Source organism: Lucilia sericata, unplaced genomic scaffold, assembly GCF_015586225.1.
Source record: "Lucilia sericata isolate MDLA Ls3-8-SP2 unplaced genomic scaffold, ASM1558622v1 Contig000686F_arrow, whole genome shotgun sequence".
In the NCBI taxonomy this organism is placed as follows: domain Eukaryota; kingdom Metazoa; phylum Arthropoda; class Insecta; order Diptera; family Calliphoridae; genus Lucilia; species Lucilia sericata.
The window spans coordinates 31976-50772 of NW_023994689.1; the positions used below are offsets into that span (position 1 = coordinate 31976).

At 31.3% G+C, this 18797-nt stretch overlaps 12 non-coding genes across 12 annotated transcripts; 10 read left to right on the plus strand and 2 right to left on the minus strand.

Moving 5' to 3' along the window:
* The first annotated feature begins 12329 nt into the window (after nt 1-12329).
* Trnap-agg lies at nt 12330-12401 on the plus strand. The gene has a single exon. It is a non-coding gene; the product is annotated as a tRNA-Pro (tRNA).
* Nucleotides 12402-12919: 518 nt separating this feature from the next.
* On the plus strand, nt 12920-12991 carry Trnap-agg. The gene has a single exon. It is a non-coding gene; the product is annotated as a tRNA-Pro (tRNA).
* A 285-nt stretch (nt 12992-13276) lies between these two features.
* Nucleotides 13277-13348, plus strand: Trnap-agg. Its single transcript has one exon. It is a non-coding gene; the product is annotated as a tRNA-Pro (tRNA).
* Nucleotides 13349-13738: 390 nt separating this feature from the next.
* On the plus strand, nt 13739-13810 carry Trnap-agg. The gene has a single exon. It is a non-coding gene; the product is annotated as a tRNA-Pro (tRNA).
* Nucleotides 13811-14010: 200 nt separating this feature from the next.
* Trnap-agg lies at nt 14011-14082 on the plus strand. The gene has a single exon. It is a non-coding gene; the product is annotated as a tRNA-Pro (tRNA).
* Nucleotides 14083-14222: 140 nt separating this feature from the next.
* Nucleotides 14223-14294, plus strand: Trnap-agg. Its single transcript has one exon. It is a non-coding gene; the product is annotated as a tRNA-Pro (tRNA).
* A 160-nt stretch (nt 14295-14454) lies between these two features.
* Trnap-agg lies at nt 14455-14526 on the plus strand. The gene has a single exon. It is a non-coding gene; the product is annotated as a tRNA-Pro (tRNA).
* Nucleotides 14527-14899: 373 nt separating this feature from the next.
* On the plus strand, nt 14900-14971 carry Trnap-agg. Its single transcript has one exon. It is a non-coding gene; the product is annotated as a tRNA-Pro (tRNA).
* Nucleotides 14972-15334: 363 nt separating this feature from the next.
* Nucleotides 15335-15406, plus strand: Trnap-agg. Its single transcript has one exon. It is a non-coding gene; the product is annotated as a tRNA-Pro (tRNA).
* A 243-nt stretch (nt 15407-15649) lies between these two features.
* Trnap-agg lies at nt 15650-15721 on the plus strand. The gene has a single exon. It is a non-coding gene; the product is annotated as a tRNA-Pro (tRNA).
* Nucleotides 15722-16408: 687 nt separating this feature from the next.
* Nucleotides 16409-16480, minus strand: Trnap-agg. Its single transcript has one exon. It is a non-coding gene; the product is annotated as a tRNA-Pro (tRNA).
* Nucleotides 16481-16792: 312 nt separating this feature from the next.
* Trnap-agg lies at nt 16793-16864 on the minus strand. The gene has a single exon. It is a non-coding gene; the product is annotated as a tRNA-Pro (tRNA).
* Nucleotides 16865-18797: the final 1933 nt, after the last annotated feature.

Genomic DNA, 18797 nt, shown 5'->3' on the forward strand with positions numbered 1-18797 from the left:
TTAAAGCTCGGGAATTTTGCACAAAACAGTGTAGTTTTTCTGAAAATAGTTGATGTTTAACTTCAATTCGTTGAAAGTTAAGTTAAATTTAAATTTTGAATAGAACAGTATATAAAGCTTTAATTTTTCTTAAAAAAAGTTAAATTCAGCTTTAAGCTTATTTAAACTTATTGACACTTTAGTTAAATACGAAGCTCTGAAGTTTAATTTGTTCTACCAAAATTTCACATAAAAACTTTTAAAATATTTTTTATAAAACTTTAAAGCTTTTTAAAAAAATCTTTGTTTTGCTACGTAAACCTTTAATTTGTTAGTGGATTTAACATTAATTTTGCACTATTAATCACTTGTTCAAAATAACTATTCTAATCATATTAACACATTGCAAATAAAATATATAATTTTATTAAAATAATGTTAAATTCATTTAATAATTTTTGTGAGTGTAGATTTTTTTTTATCTCTTAACATGTCATCATTGTTTTTCTTTATTATATTTTTTAAACATATATATTTCTTTTGCTTTAGTTGTTAAACAAGCAATAATTATTCTATAAATAGTTTATATATTTTTTTCTTAATTATTTGTTGTTATAGTTTTGTTAAAATTAGTTTCTAAATTTAAACATTTTGTGTTGTATACCAAAAAAAAAAACAAATATTTAGAAATTCTTAATTTTATGTTTTAAACTTAAAATTTTTTTGTTAAAATTATAAAAACAAAATTTAAAAATCTTTATTAATAAATAAAAACGTTTTATGTTTTTGTTTCTTTAAATTAAAAATCAATATTGGAATTATTTAAAACTTTAGTTGCTTTATCATTTAGAATATAAATTTTAATATTTTTGTTTATTTTTTTTATAAAAATAATTTTCTTCTTTTTTTTTCTCTTATACTTATACTATTTTTATTAAATAATATTAATTATTATAATATATATATTTGTTTTGTTAACCATTGAATTAATCCATATGCATTATTTATATATTAAACTAAAATAATAATAATAAACAATATATAAAATTATTTAAAACATTTTTATTAATTATATAATTATAGTTTTTATTAAGATTTAAATAAAGTTATTGTTAAACAAAAAAAATATATATAATAAAATAATATTAATTTCATGAAAAGTTGAAGTAAGTATTCTATATATTTTATAACTTAGAAATTTTTCATAAAATCGGTTTAGGTCCAACTTTATTATAAAATGGTTTATTATCGTGGATGCGCAACCAGTAATATAGATTCGAAAGCATTCCGTTTTGTATTATTGGATCCAGTCTGTAGCCTGATAAATCCTATGAGGATATTAAGTCTATATCCAGATAACTCGCTCAACGATAGCAAAAATATAGTTACAATTTATTTCTCTTGAGGCCCTTCATTTTTTCTGTTCATTGAAAGGTAGCCCGACCCGATAAACGTTTCTCATTGTGACACTCTATATATGTTCAAAATGTTTTCAGCCTTTCACTTTTGAAAGATCGCAATGGAATTGCAACTGAGGATCGAGTTAGAGATATTGAAAGCGGATCCTGTTGTAACTAACTCGTCCTTCATTCATTGCGTCCTTCATTCATTGAAAGGTAGCCCGAGTCGACGAACGTTTCTCATTGTGACACTCTATATATGTTCAAAATGTTTTCAGCCTTTTGAAAAGGAACGAACTGAGGATATCACTTTTGAAAGATCGCAATGGAATTGCAACTGAGGATCGAGTTAGAGATATTCAAAGCGGATCCTGTTCTAACTAACTCGTTCTTCATTCATTGCGGTAGTAGTCTCTATATAAACCCGCTGTTATCGGTAAAAATGTTGAAAATCAACTCCTAAGCTATGAAAGATAATAGATGAGGAAGGTTCTATGTATATATGTATGTAATCCGTCTTTTCACAAGAAAGATAAAAATTTCTACGTATACTGGACCCTACTTCAAGAAGATACCGGTGACAGACAAAGTTAAGTACTTAGGTGTAAACCTTGATAAGAAAATAAAATGCAGACACCACATAGAGGATAGGATCAACAAGGCCCATCGGTGCTGGGCGATATGTAGGAGAACTGAAGGCATGGAATGGTATCTTAGTCCTACTATGATAAATTGGCTTCGTAAAAGTGTAATTAGACAAATTCTAGCTTATGCTTCAATAATCTGGTGGACTGCTTTGGACAAAAAGTGTAATATCAAACTACAATAGGGAGTTCAGCGTACATGCTGCTTGAGTATAAGTGGTGCCACTGGTGTACTACTTCAACCAAGGCTCTGGAAACGTTGCTAGATATTCCACCCATCAAAACATTAAGATATAAGGCGAAGCTTACAGCCGAACGGTTTTTTACTTTAGACAAACTGGAAGGTTATAAACAATCATCGGGCGTGCCTGATCACATACCAGACGAATGTCTTGGTCAAACGGAACGCTAGAGCAAATAGCAGTAGTAATCCGTTGTTACACATATGGCTTTAAATTGTGGGACAAAGTCGGCCTGGGGTTCTATATTGAAGACCCAGAATCATAAATATAACACCGTTTACCTAATCATAACACAAGCTTCCAGGCAAAAGTTCAAGAACAACAGCCCGACAACCTGAAGGCAATTAGGGCGATATTAGGTGATAGAATTAAATCTAAAACCGTATTGGATTGCAAGAAAGCTCTAACTGAATACTCTCCCAGAGGTAAGGTTTACATCATTTGCATACTAGGCCACTAGGTACCCAGCAAAAAAAGTGTGGAAAAAGATGTAGAATGTTCATCACAACTAGTAACCCGAAGTGCTTCAAATTCAGGTGAAAAACCTATGAATTTTACATTAGCGTGTCATTGGAGGGATGTTGTTCATTTCTGACAACTTTGAACTACATCTAATCTTATCTTTAGAAGCTGTAAAAATCCGATATTTGTATGTCAAAAATAAACCACATTCTTTTAATGAAACGCTTATGTAAATTTCATCAAAATTTGAAGTACTTCGAATATGTTGTTTGTAGTGACTTTTCTACATCTCTTTTCTCATTATACCCTACACCACTTTAGTGGGGAGGGTATATTGGATTAGTGCTGATGTTTGTAACATATAAAAATATTCGTCCTAGACCCACCTTAAAGTATACCAATCGGCTTAGAATCGTTTTCTGAGTCGATTAAGCTATGTCCGTCCGTCCGTCCGTCCGTCTGGCTGGCTGGCTCTCCATGTAAACCTTGTGCGCAAGATAATTGGATGAAATTTGGCACGCACGTTTTATTTGACCCAAGGACGAAGCCTATTGAAAATGGTTAAAATCGGTCCATTATTTCACCTATCCCCCATAGAACAGAACCGCCCGAAAAGGGCTTCTGAGCTCATAATTATGTTAAATATACAGATATATCGATAAAATACGGCACAACTAAGTTTTATGGAAGTCTTGATAACCCTGCCAAATTTCATAAAGATCGGGCCCCATTTGACCCTAGCTCCCATACAAAGTCCCCTTCAGAAAATTACTTGAATGTCCCAAATTAACTTATAAACACAAATATCGCGATGAAATTCAGCACAATAAAATATTATGTAAATATAAATATATTCACAAAATTTTATCGGGCTTGGTCCATATTTGCCCCTAGCCCCCATATAAAGCCTCTTTCAGAAAATTAGTTTTTCATCCATAAATTGCTTAAATGTATCGGAACAAGGGAATATTGAAGATAAATGCGATATTATGAAAAATAAATCACATTTAATATTCATAACTGGTGTAGGGTATCATATGGTCGGCCACGCCCGACTATACTTTCTTACTTGTTTTTAACTGTGTTTTAATTTGTAAGTATATGTTTGGTTTATAAAAGCGAAAAGTATGCAATCACATTTTTAGATGTGATTAAGATGTCGTTTGTAAAGTATGACATCAATTATTTTTTGCTGGGTAGTAGTCGGCAACGAAAGGGCGAATGTAATAGCGAGGTAATTAACCTGACATACACAAAAGCATTCGATGCAACAAAAGCTGAATTAAAAATATGGTTGAGATACAAGAATGTCTGAGTGCTTTACGTGACCATCCGCATTGCTGGAGACGAACTGATTGACAGTTGAAAGTGAACAAACATATGGTCGGGCATGGACATGTGCCAAATTCCATCAAATTATCTTAAAAATTGCGACCTGTAGAGTACATGGACACACAGACAGAGAGACAGACAGACGACATAGCTTAATCGACTCAGAAAGTGATTCTGCCGATTTGTACACTTTAAGGTGGGTGTAGGACCAATATTTTTGAGTGTTACAAACATCAGCACAAACGCATAATACCCTCCCCACTATAGTTGATAATTTAATTAAATTTATCTTTATGAAGTGTTTAATTCTTGGAAAATCTAAACATTCAGAGGTAAGTTGATAGTTCATTAGATGCCGAAGAATCATTAGATACCAAAACGGCCACTTTCTAGACACTTTCGGTCACGACATCCGAAATTTTTTATTAAATTATAGGTCTTATGTTTATTCTAAGTCTCATTTTTTGATTCAGAATAGATTTTAGTATTAAATAACAAATTTCAGTTTCCCTTGGCCTTAAGATCCCTAAATAATAGCACAAATTGTTCAAAATAAAAAACTTTCGGGAATTTTCGGATTCAGCATGGGAATTTACCAGAAAGGCGAATTTTCAGCCATTTCGGCCAGTAGTTTTCGAGATTAACGCAAACAAAAAAATTAAATGAAAATTTTGTTGCAGTATAGGTCCTAAGTCCAACATTCATTAAAATTTCTGTTTTTTATTGTTTTTCTTCAAACTCGGCAAATACTGGCCGAATCTGGCGGCAAACTCGCCTTTCTGGTAAAATTCGATGCTGAATCCAAAAATGGACTCAGAATGGACCTGGGACCAATATTTTATCAAAATATTTCCAAACAATATTTCAGACCGATTTTACTACAAAATTTTATGTCATCTCAAAATTTTCCAAAATTTCCTCTACATTTGGGGGTTTCTGTCTTGAATATTTAAAAATTTGCTAGCCAAGCTAAAAACCTCACATATTAGAAAAATCTTGATGTGAAATGAAATTTCGTGGGATATTTGGTTCAAAATTTTTGAGCAAAATTTTTATGAAATAATGGACCTAGCTCAATTCTGAAACCATTTTCAGATTCAGCTTAGAATTTAGTATTAAATAACAAATTTCAGAATAACAAATTTCAGAATTGTTCAAAATAAAAAAATTTCGGGAATTTTGATGAAGCAATGGACCTAGGTCCATTCTGAGGTCATTGTCGAATTCATCATGGGAATTTACAATAAAAGTGAGTTTCCAGCCAGATTCGGCCAGTAGTTTTCGAGATTGAAGCAAACAAAAAAATAAATTAAAAATTTGACTAATCTGGCTCCAAACTAACTTTGTTGGTAAAATCCCATGCTGAATCCAAATTGGACTCAGAATGGACCTGGGATCAATATTTCATCAAAATTACTGAATTTTTTTTATTTTAAGCTATTGTATTATATCGGTTTCTTAAGGCCTAGAGCTGTAAAATATGTACATTCATTAGTGTTTATAAATAACTGCGATCTTCAAGTTATCTTCTGAAGGCGACTTTGTATGGAAGCTAGGGTCAAATGAGGCTCAATCATTACGAAAATCGGTAGTATCATTTATACTTATATAAAATTAAGCCTTGCTGATTTTTGCAGAGATACAAGAACATTTAACATAATTATGAGCTCAAAAGCCCTATTCGGGGGATATGGTTTAATGGGGGTTAGGCAAAATAATTTACCGATTTTAACTATTTTCAATAGGTTTTTTTCCTGGGTCAAAAAAAGAGTATATGCCAAATTTCATCAAATTATCTTGAAAAACAGACGGACATATCGCACACCCAGTACAAAAGTGACACAACTCCAATTTTTTTTTTTAAGAAAAGGAAACTAATTTTTTACAAATTCTGAAAGATAAAGAAAGACATAACGTTTTTTCTTGAACAGTTAACAACAACAAAATACACTAATATTTTTGTAGAGTTAAACAAGTATCTTGTACATAGTTTAAGGCTTAAACTTAAGGCTTAAAGAATATAAAAACGCAAAAATTAAATTTTGAGTTGTGTCACTTTTGTACTGGGTGTGCGATATCTAAATCGTCTCAGAAAGTGGTTGTGAGCCAATTGGTATACTTTAGGTTGGGTATAGAACCATGATTCCATTATATCTATTAAAGTTCGGCCGATTTACTTTCGTGATGTCTCAACAGGTTCCACTCTCCTGCTTAAAACAGATTTACCCGAAATACGCTTGCTTTAGGTCTCAAGCATAGTCCTCGTATTTCCCTGTGGAGCAAAGCTTATAGAGCCACTTATAGCAAAACAATTTGCCACTTACAGTTTTCTATAAAAAAATCTCACGGAACTGTTTAGATTTCGTTATTTAGTATTTTCCCAAAAGAAGAAAATAAATAAAATGTTTCAGAATCCATTATACATTTAATTAGTCTACTAATTTGTTCAATTCGCGGGAAATTTTTCACTCTATTCGCTTTCTCTCTATAATCTCTCTAATATCAATAATGAAATATTATACTTCAGGTATGGAAAGTTTAGAATTGATACTGAATTTAAGGCAAAAGTATAGTTTCAATCAATTCAATTCATGTCTCAGTAGTGCTTGCCGCTGTTTGAACTTGAGTTTTCAACAATTGCACTCTTTTGTAGACGACATCGCACAGTGGTATAGGAAAAAAAAAAGAGGGAAATAATTCGGTAACTTCTAAACGGTTAATCCGATTTTAATGAAATTTGGTGTGCACAAAGAGGAGGTGTTGTCGAGTTTAGGTTTTGAATTTGGACCTTATAGGCCAACCAGGGGCCCGGCGGGGGGTCATCAAATTAGGACACCTCGGCTATGTTAAATTTTTAAAACGATCCTATTTCTTCATTTGAGTTCCGATTTAGAATCTCCTCATCGAGCACTATAAAAAATGTTGTCATAGCAGTAAATTATCTCTTATAGTTTAGGAGATATTCGCATTTGAAAATTAAAATTTTAAAATTTTTACCGTCCTTACTTTAGTTTTTTTTGATAATAGCAGGTCCAAATATTCCCGATTTTCGCCATTTTGTTTTATTCGCTTAACAACAAGTTTATATATCAAGCAGTGAAAGAATTATGTAAAAATCATGACTGAGTCCAAAGTTCTAGGCATTTTAATTTAAAAAATTAAAAAAAGGCGATTTTTTGTCATTTTTTTGGGAAAAAAGTATCTTTTTCTTTTTAAGTTATCTAAAAAGTTTCTAAGAAGATGTATATAGAATTTATACTTTTTGGAAAGCTGACTTTACATAAAGTACGATAAATGAAACAAAACCTAAAAATTTTTGATACCGAGGGGACCAGGTCCATCCAAAAAAACCCTATTTTTTATGGAAAATTAAATTTTGAGCAAAAATTCTCAAATCGCATAGTCGATATCAAATTATAGTGACCTGTTTTATATGACCCAATAAGTTCTTAATCATTTTGTAACGGGTTTCGATAACCCCGCCCCTGGTATGGATATAATAGGCAAAAAACCAAAAAATCCCATTTTTGGGATTTTTTAAAACTTTTTTGGGAATTCCGGGATTTATAATAAGAAAATTCGAAATTTTTATTTAATTTTGGATTTTGAGTAAAAAAATCTACCTAACTGTAAAATTTCATCAAAAAATATTCATAAATAAAATTTTTATTGCAATTTGAAAAATTTGTATCTTTGCAAAAACTGAATAAAAAACATTTTTTATTTTTTTTTTTAAAAAGTATTCCGCGAATTTTTTAATTTTCAAAAATTATATACAGTTTTGAAAAATAGACAAAATTACCTTTCCATTGATATATAACATGCCTACCTAATGTTTTTTAAGTGACAAATTAATTAGGGAAAACTCAACATCTTTTAGAAAATTTGCCTAGCACTATTATTTTCATCCATAAGGTTAACTCTTAAATTTGTTACATATATGGATGAAAATAATAGTGCTAGGTAAATTTTCTAAAAGATGTTGAGTTTTCCCTAATTAATTTGTCACTTAAAAAACATTAGGTAGGCATGTTATATATCAATGGAAAGGTAATTTTGTCTATTTTTCAAAACTGTATATAATTTTTGAAAATTAAAAAATTCGCGGAATACTTTTTTTAAAAAAAATTAAAAAATGTTTTTTATTCAGTTTTTGCGAAGATACAAATTTTTCAAATTGCAATAAAAATTTTATTTATGAATATTTTTTGATGAAATTTTACAGTTAGGTAGATTTTTTTACTCAAAATCCAAAATTAAATAAAAATTTCGAATTTTCTTATTAGAAATCCCGGAATTCCCAAAAAAGTTTTAAAAAATCCCAAAAATGGGATTTTTTGGTTTTTTGCCTATTATATCCATACCAGGGGCGGGGTTATCGAAACCCGTTACAAAATGATTAAGAACTTATTGGGTCATATAAAACAGGTCACTATAATTTGATATCGACTATGCGATTTGAGAATTTTTGCTCAAAATTTAATTTTCCATAAAAAATAGGGTTTTTTTGGATGGACCTGGTCCCCTCGGTATCAAAAATTTTTAGGTTTTGTTTCATTTATCGTATTTTATGTAAAGTCAGCTTTCCAAAAAGTATAAATTCTATATACATCTTCTTAGAAACTTTTTAGATAACTTAAAAAGAAAAAGATACTTTTTTCCCAAAAAAATTACAAAAAATCGCCTTTTTTTAATTTTTTAAATTTAAATGCCTATAACTTTGGACTCAGTCATGATTTTTACATAATTCTTTCACTGCTTGGTATATAAACTTGTTGTTAAGCAAATAAAAAAAAATGGCGAAAATCGGAAATATTTGGACCTGCTATTATCAAAAAAACTAAAGTAAGGACGGTAAAAATTTTAAAATTTTAATATTCAAATGCGAATATCTCCTAAACTATAAGAGATAATTTACTGCTACGACGACATTTTTTATAGTGCTCGATGAGGAGATTCTATATACGAAATTTTTTTTAAATCGGAACTCAAATGAAGAAATAGGATCGTTTTAAAAATTTAACATAGCCGAGGTGTCCTAATTTGAGGACCCCCCGCCGGGCCCCTGGTTGGCCTATAAGGTCCAAATTCAAAACCTAAACTCGACAACACCTCCTCTTTGTGCATACCAAATTTCATTAAAATCGGATTAACCGTTTAGAAGTTACCGAATTATTTCCCTCTTTTTTTTTTCCTATACCACTGTGCATCGGGGACAATTAGTGTTCAAATTTATTTGGTATAGGAAATGCGAAATATCAGTCCACGATATTTAGGCTAATTTATTAAAAAGTTTATATGTGCCGACTTTACCATCTCTGCTCTAGTTTAAATCATACTCATCTCTTACTGATATTCTATTGAGACTCAAAATCTCTGGGTTTGAAATAAATTATTTTATATATTCTTATCTGCTCAGTGTTGTGAGTATTCCAATTTTTTGTTACATATTGATTTCAATTGCAATAGAGAAGAGAATAATAGAAAAATGCATTATCTTTTCAATTTCATTGTTTTTAACAATATAACAAAAATCTCCAACTCTCAGTCTGGGTTTGCAAATTTAACGATTATGTTGCGCAAAAACAAGCTTAAGCTCTCTATTATAGCGATTTTAATAATATGTACATTTATTGATCTGACATATCAACAATATACGCTCGCTGACACAACTTTAACATTATCTACTATACAAAGATTTTGGCATGAAAGCCATGATAATTGTGAAATCGATAAAAGTGTTCTTATTGAAATGTTCAAGAAATTAATGGATATAACTTGTGCTGAGGAAGATCAATTTGTGGTCTTGCTGACACATTCTATAAGAAAACAATTAATACTTGCAATGTCCCAACAACTAGAGGCCGCCATTAAAGAAAAATCTTTTGGAACTAATAAAATATTTGAAAACAATATGAATAAGCTGCAGGAAATCGATAAAAGAGTAGTTAAATCTATATGGGCTATAACCATAAATCGTGTAGATATTGAAGATATTATTGAAGAAATTGTACTGCTTAAAGATGAAGAACTACAAATTGATGCTTTTCAGAAACTTCTAAATAAATCTTTACTCGATACAACCAAAACCAGCCAACTAATGTCACTCCTAACATTTCATATTGTTAATCGATTCAAAAATAAAACCTCTTGCAATGGTACATTTGAAAAAAGTTTGGATCGTTTATATTGTCATTTACCCCAGGAATTACGTTTGTTATATGAAGACCTCAAACAACCTTATATTCTAACAAATCATGTCAGACTTCCCAAAGGCAAACAAACAATTTGCACTTTAGTGACATTTCAGGATCAAGCTTACGTCGCATTTGGTATAAAAATAGGTGGTTCGGTTGAATATATCTATGGCGATGACAGTAAAAGGGTATATTTTTTGAAAAGTTCAAACTTTAAATCAAATCAATTGTGGCAAGTTATTTGGCCTTTCAATACATACAGACATGATGCACCTGGCTATATAATGTTTCAAAATAAAATGACAAAAAAACTATTGTGCATTGAGGATTTGAAGTTAGTACAATTGAGTGCTATAGAAAATGTGCAGAATGCAGCATGCTATTGGCGAATTTCGTATGCAACTGAAACTGAAATAAGTGAAGAATGTTAAGTGCTATTTATATTTAAACCTATTTAAAATATGTATGTATTAATGTATTTATATTACAAATATAAAATTTAAATTTTTTCAAAATATTTCACCGGACTTACAGATATTATGTTTAATACCAGCGTAACCAGTGTAATTCGATCTCCATATTTCTTTTTTAACATATGTAAGTATTTTTTTCCATTTTTCCAAATTAGTTCTTGTTTCTATAAAACATAGACTAGACTACACATTAAACTATAGACTACAATATAGACCACACCACAGACTAGAATATAGATACACTTTAGACTATATTATAAGACTAGCACAGACTAGACTATAGATTGGACTATATACAAGCCTATAGTTTACACTATAGAGTACACTACCGACTAAACTATAGACTAGACTATAGACTATACTAAACAATATGGTAGACTATAGTCTAGCCTATAGTCTAGTTTATAGTAATCTATAGTCTAGTTTATAATCCAGTCTACAGTCTAGTCTACAGTCCAGTCTACAGTCTAGTCTACAGTCTAGTCTACAGTCTAGTCTACAGTCTAGTCTACAGTCTAGTCTAGTCTACAGTCTAGTCTACAGTCTAGTCTACAGTGTAGTCTACAGTCTAGTATATAGTCTAGTTTATAGTCTAGTCTATAGTCTAGTCTATAGTCTAGTCTATAGTCTAGTCTATAGTCTAGTCTGTAGTCTAGTCTATAGTCTAGTCTATAGTCTAGTCACTATAGACCATACCATAGACTACAATATAGATACTCTTTAGACTACATTATTGACCAAACTAACAACTAGACTATAGATAAGACTACAGACTATACTATAACTAGACTCGACTATTGACTAGACTGTAGACAAGACTACAGACAAGACTATAGACAACACTATAGACTACACTATCAACTAGACTATAGAACAGAATATAGACTAGACTGTAGACTAGACTATCTACTAGACTATAGACTATACAATAGAATTGACTACAGGCTAGATTATAGACAACACTATAGACTCGAATATAGACCATAGTATAGACTATAGACTAGAATATATACTAAACTAAAGGCCAGAATATAGACTGGACTGTAGACTACAACAGACAAGACAAGACTAGCACAAGCTAGACCATATACTATACTATAGACTAGACTATAGACAAGCCTATAGTTTACACTATAGACTACACTACCGACTAAACTATAGACTATACTAGACAATGTGGTAGACTATAGTCTAGTCTATAGTATAGCCTATAGTCTAGTATATAGTATAATCTATAGTCTAGTCCATAGCCTAGTATATAGTCTAGTCTATAGTCTAGTCTATAGTCCAGTCTAGTCTATAGTCTAGTCTACCTTTTGATACCTTTGATCACACAATAATTACTTACTACTCTAGTTACTTGATAATGAATTCGAATTTTAGACAGTTCATGAGCCCTTGATAACTTATAATGCTCAAAGTTTCAAGTATAAGAAACCCCAAAGTATACTTTTGTTTTAGAGAAAAAAAAAACATTATTTTAACAATAAATGTTCGTGAACGTGAGTTGAACTCAAAATATTATGATATACAATGTATCAAATTTCTCGAATTTTGAATAAAAAAATGTTCAAAAATTTTTCAATTAAGATTATCTAACGGCTCGTTGGTCTAGGGGTATGATTTCCGCTTAGGGTGCGGGAGGTCCCGGGTTCAAATCCCGGACGAGCCCAAGTGAATTACATATTTTAATATTAATTAACGAAAAAAGGGCATAGCCGACCATATTACACCCTACATACATCTGAGGCAAATATATTCAAAACGTGATATATTTTTGTAGTTAAAATTTTATATTGAATTTTACCTTAGTTTCGATATAAACATATACATATGCAATTTATCGATAAAAACCCGATTTTCAGAAAGTTGCTTTACATGGGACTGCAGTCAAATATAGGCCCATCTTTATAAAATTTAGTGGATTGATAGGTTTATTTAGAAGTGTTATCTAGTATATTGTTTGGGATTTACTAAAATATAGTTGTTCCGATCTTTGTAGAGTCTATAGTTATATGAGCTCTATAGGCCTATTGGAGGGTCCGGTTGTATGAAGTCTACATATATAATATAATGGACCAAATACGTAGCAAATTACTTTGAAACAGTACCCTTCGCACAAAGTTTAAAAAAATTTTCAGACGGACGGACTAACAAAATTATCCAGAAGCGATTCCAGATTAATTAACTGGCTCGTTGGTCTAGGGGTATGATTTCCGCTTAGGGTGCGGGAGGTCCCGGGTTCAAATCCCGGACGAGCCCAAGTGAAGTTACTATTTTGATAAACAAAAAACAAAATCACCAATGAACTAACAGTGTCACGTACTACAAATAAAGTTGAAAGTTTTAAAAACCAGATCACTTAATATAATACAGTTCATTAAAATGCATTGAATCAGTTTATATGCTAATCAAAATTACAAAACTGTATCAAAACTTTCAAATTTATACATATTTGAAACAAGTTTAGCATTTCAATACCAAAATTTTTGAATCCATTAGGAATTTTATAACTTTTGATTTTAATGAAATGTTATTCGACTAACTGGCTCGTTGGTCTAGGGGTATGATTTCCGCTTAGGGTGCGGGAGGTCCCGGGTTCAAATCCCAGACGAGCCCAAGTAAAGACAATATTTTTACTTAGAAAACAAAACTAATCAGATAATAATAGCTCCACAAGTAACAATTGAATTAAATATGCTGCATTATCATGCAAATTTAATACATAACACGTAGTTATACCGAAGTTTGTGAATTATAAACTGGACTTTATGTATAACGACACGTACACAAGTGTAGTTTTGTTGTATCACAAAAGATACATATGTTAATGAAGTTCAAGCTAGTTTGATCGAACACATTCACTCGACTTTTGTTTAATACTGAAATGGTTATTGAATATTAAGCATTTTTAAAGGTCAAATTAAAAATAGTTGACCTTCATATTCTTTTTTTATAAAAACTGTTTTCTTGTTCAATTGGAATGTAAATCATTGGAAACCGTTAACTGGCTCGTTGGTCTAGGGGTATGATTTCCGCTTAGGGTGCGGGAGGTCCCGGGTTCAAATCCCGGACGAGCCCAAGTACAATGCCGTTTTTTTATACCTTTTGATGGGTTTTGTTTTTTTAGATAACTAATGCTAAAAATGTATTTCTTTTTGATTTAAATTTACATTAACGGGATGAAAAACAAATTTGAATTTTAAGGCTGCATTTTGGATGCACTTATATATTTTAATTGATCATTTATCGGGCCCCTAGTGCAATTTCTAAATATAGCTGGCTCGTTGGTCTAGGGGTATGATTTCCGCTTAGGGTGCGGGAGGTCCCGGGTTCAAATCCCGGACGAGCCCAAGTGAAGGAAATTTTTTACAAAAATACACTTTTATTTTCTAATTTATAACATTAAACCTAAAAATAGAAGGACTGACATTTCAAAAGTAATATATGTGCGTTAAAAAAATTATTTTTACCGATTTCGTAACTCTCAACTGGCTCGTTGGTCTAGGGGTATGATTTCCGCTTAGGGTGCGGGAGGTCCCGGGTTCAAATCCCGGACGAGCCCAAGTTAAGTTTATATTTTGTTCGTCGTTTTCGGTTTATAAGAATGCATTCAAATATATACGAAAACAAAGAAGTTGTGTGTTAAATAGTTACCTCGTTGTTTTAAAATCGATTGATTTGGATTAATAAATTGGAATTAATTAAAAATGAAAAGGTTATCTGGCTCGTTGGTCTAGGGGTATGATTTCCGCTTAGGGTGCGGGAGGTCCCGGGTTCAAATCCCGGACGAGCCCAAGTGTAATAACTTTTTTATACTCCAAAATTTAGCTTTCCGTTTTTAAAACCTATAAATATTGATCGTCGTCCTTGTAAGTATATGTTTATGTAAGTGTGCATATCTAGTGTGCATATTTAGTCTCTTGCAAGCACAATGTGATCCCTCACAAGAAATGAGCAAATGTGATGAATTTTTGTACAAAAATTGTCCATTAATAAATATAATAAAACTTTTAATAAATCTAATTACAGAATAAACCTTCCGAAATTCAGTTTAAATTTACGGCACATAGAAACATTGAAAAAACTAATATCTGGAAAACTATGTAAATAAATATGTCTAAATATAGATTTTTAAAAATAAAATTTAACGATAATGGACAGTTATCTGGCTCGTTGGTCTAGGGGTATGATTTCCGCTTAGGGTGCGGGAGGTCCCGGGTTCAAATCCCGGACGAGCCCAAGTAAGAAAATTTTTTTTTGTTTTTAAATTAAGTTAAGGATGTCAGTAGTCAGTCCTATTTAAGTTTTACTTTTTAACTCTACTTTTTCTTCAAGACGTGAGGCGCTCTGATATAATATTACATTTTTTAAAGTTTAAATTTAATTATACATATTTAATTGAATCAAACATTTTTGATGTAGACTGAACTATTCTAAGAGCATTTAAATATTAGGTTAGGTTGGAAAGGCAGTTAAATTATTTGAGTCACTAAACTGGCCCCTTTTGTAATGCTTTCATGCTGATAACTGGAAAATTATACTAAATTGTTACGGCCCAGTAAGATTTCTTGGTGGAGTATATGGAACTGTTCCCCTCCATCTGGCTCGTTGGTCTAGGGGTATGATTTCCGCTTAGGGTGCGGGAGGTCCCGGGTTCAAATCCCGGACGAGCCCAAGTGAAGGTGATATTTTGAAAGTGTAATGAAATTTAGGAAACTTAGACTTGAACCTAATTGCATTAAAACAACATCAGTTATTTCTTTTAAAATAAACACAAAGCTAATTGAGGAATTATCGATAGCATTTCCCGAACTTTAATTTTACTTAAAAATTTCAGATTCCATTGTTTATATCCCTTTAACTGACTTTAAAACGTAATTGAATATTTCAAATTTAATTGTTTCTCTCCCGATAACTGGCTCGTTGGTCTAGGGGTATGATTTCCGCTTAGGGTGCGGGAGGTCCCGGGTTCAAATCCCGGACGAGCCCAAGTGAAGACATACTTTTTGATCTAAGTAAGCAATAATGCTTGTCCATCAGATTATTATGTTGTTATCTGTTGGAATAGCTTAAAGGTATATACATACATATAGGAACAGCTGATTGATTTAAGATATGACTGAAATATATAACTTTTTAACGAGGTTATAGCCGATATTTTATCTGGAGTTTGTATTCATTTACATCGAATTATTGATCGTTTACACTCAAAAGTGTATATAATCTGGGATGTTATTTGAATTTAAAACGATCCAGCTATGCTGTCCTCTCTGTCTGTTGAAAACGCGATAAGCCTTAAACGAAAGGAGCTGAAATATTCCTCAAATATACTCTGTTGATATAGTTTGGTATTGAAATTAGACAAAATCGCTTCACATTTGGCGTAAAAATACTATTAAGGTCTCTTGAATAAAAAACAAGTAAGCCAGTATTTTCGGCCATGCCTGATCCATATTATACCCTACACCAGTTATAATATATTTAAATGTTTTCATTGTTTGTGACATATCTTAGATTTTACCTCAATTCTAACTATGATTAAAAACCTATTTTCTATAGCGGTCTTTATGGGGGCTAGGGTTAAATATTTTTTCTATTTGTCTAATATTTTTTTAAACTGTATTATATTGGTTGTGTTAATAAAGAAATTAAATTAAAAAAAATTTAGTTTCACTTGGGCTCGTCCGGGATTTGAACCCGGGACCTCCCGCACCCTAAGCGGAAATCATACCCCTAGACCAACGAGCCAGCTGTGAAACTTGAGACTAAGTTAACTTTTCATCAGCAAGTTATTTTGTATTATTTCCATACAAATTAAAGTTAAATTTAAAAAAAATTATAAAAAATACATTTAACTTTAATGTTTGAAAAAATTGGAAAGTACATATTTATTGGAAATTGTTACGTTTAACGTACAACTACAGCATAGCTAATACACCTTATAACTGCGTTTTATTTTAAAAGTTGTGAACAAGATTTACAACACATATATATTTTAATTGTATAAATGAAATTAATATAAAAATATAATGTAAAAAAAATAAAAAAAAATTTTCACTTGGGCTCGTCCGGGATTTGAACCCGGGACCTCCCGCACCCTAAGCGGAAATCATACCCCTAGACCAACGAGCCAGTTGTATTAAGGTTGACAAATACCGTATTTGTAACAAAGCACAGCTTTGTTTATATACATTGTTAATATTAAACAATGTTGATAATGTTATGAAACCTTATAAACATTTTGTTAAGCTTTTTTGTTGCTTTAAATGGAAACATGCTGATGACAAGACGGCTGATAAGAGCAACTACAATGTTGATATGGTGAACAAATTTAAAAATAAACCTATAGAAACTAGTTTATTTATTAATAAAAAATACGACATAGAAACTATAATATCTATACAATAATAGTATGTATTTAAAAATGCTTTTAAAACGTTTTATATGTATTAGATATTTTTCATTTAAAAGTTGCAATTATACAAATTGTAAATTTTAGAATAGTTCAGACACTAAATACATAGTTTATTTTATAATGCTGGGCCCAAATTACCGGATACGATATCGATTGAAATCTCCATTTAGATTCTATTGAGATTTCGATCGATATCGTATGCCATAATTTGGGCCCTGACTATACTCAGCTAAGTATACTCTCTAACCTCGACTATACACTATTCTATAGTTCTGACTATATATGTAGTATTTACTAGTCTCGGTTATGGTCTATTTAATTGTCACAATTATAGTCTTAACTGTAGTCTATTCTATGGATCCGATACTGCCTCGGCTATAGTGTTCTAATCTATATGTACATATGTCCAGCTATAATTTATTCTACAATCTCGACTATAGTCTATTCTATAGTTCGGACTACAATCTTCCGAATGTATATAGGTCCGCTAGGGGCCATTTTTTCGTTTCTGATGTACATATGTATGTAATATAAAACTTCATACTTTCAACTTCACCTAACGAAAAGCTAATATAAGTTTATTTTCTTTAAGTCGCCATAATGTCTGTCATGATTTTCTTGGACTAAGTCAAACACACTTGCTCTACCACTCACAAAAAAACACAAGTCATAAGAATAATTGTTAATACTAAACATATACTTAGTACTATAATATAATATATATTCTAACTTATTTTTCTTAGTAACAAAAGTACAACTATAACAGCAACATCTAGCGATTTAATGTCTCTTGTTGATCATGTCTGAAATGAAGTAAGAGTGCATATTGATATAGTATTTCCCAGAATGGCAGAGACAAACAACAATATTTTTTTATTTTTTAGTTAAAGAGATTTTTTTCTATTATTTTCTGTTTCGCTATAATATCAATTTAATTTTGTTAAAACATTATGTATGCTTAAGGCGTTTGATACCATAAAGTCAAGCGTTGAGTTTGAAGAATCGTAAATATACTAATGTACTAAAGTTGATGGTAGAAAGAAAAGGGTGACCAGGTTTAGCTTAGTTGTCAGTTTCGAAGTCTACGGTCTAGTCTAGTTTACCATCTAATCTATAGTCTGGTCTATGGCTTAGTCTATTCTATAGTCTAATTTATAGTCTAGTCTATAGTCTAGTCTATAGTCTAGTCTATAGTCTAGTCTATAGTGTAGTCTATAGTCTAGTCTATAGTCTAGTCTATAGTCTAGTCTATAGTCTAGTCTATAGTCTAGTCCATAGCCTAGTCTATAGTCTAGTCTATAGTCTAGTCTATAATCTAGTCTATAATCTAGTCTATAGTCTAGTCTATAGTCTAGTCTATAGTCTAGTCTATAGTCAAGTCTATAGTCTAGTCTATAGTCTAGTCTATAGTCTAGTCTATAGTCTAGTCTATAGTCTAGTCTATAGTCTAGTCTATAGTCTAGTCTATAGTCTAGTCTATAGTCTAGTCTATAGTCTAGTCTATAGTCTAGTCTATAGTCTAGTCTATAGTCTAGTCTATAGTCTAGTCTATAGTCTAGTCTATAGTCTAGTCTATAGTCTAGTCTATAGTCTAGTCTATAGTCTAGTCTATAGTCTAGTCTATAGTCTAGTCTATAGTCTAGTCTATAG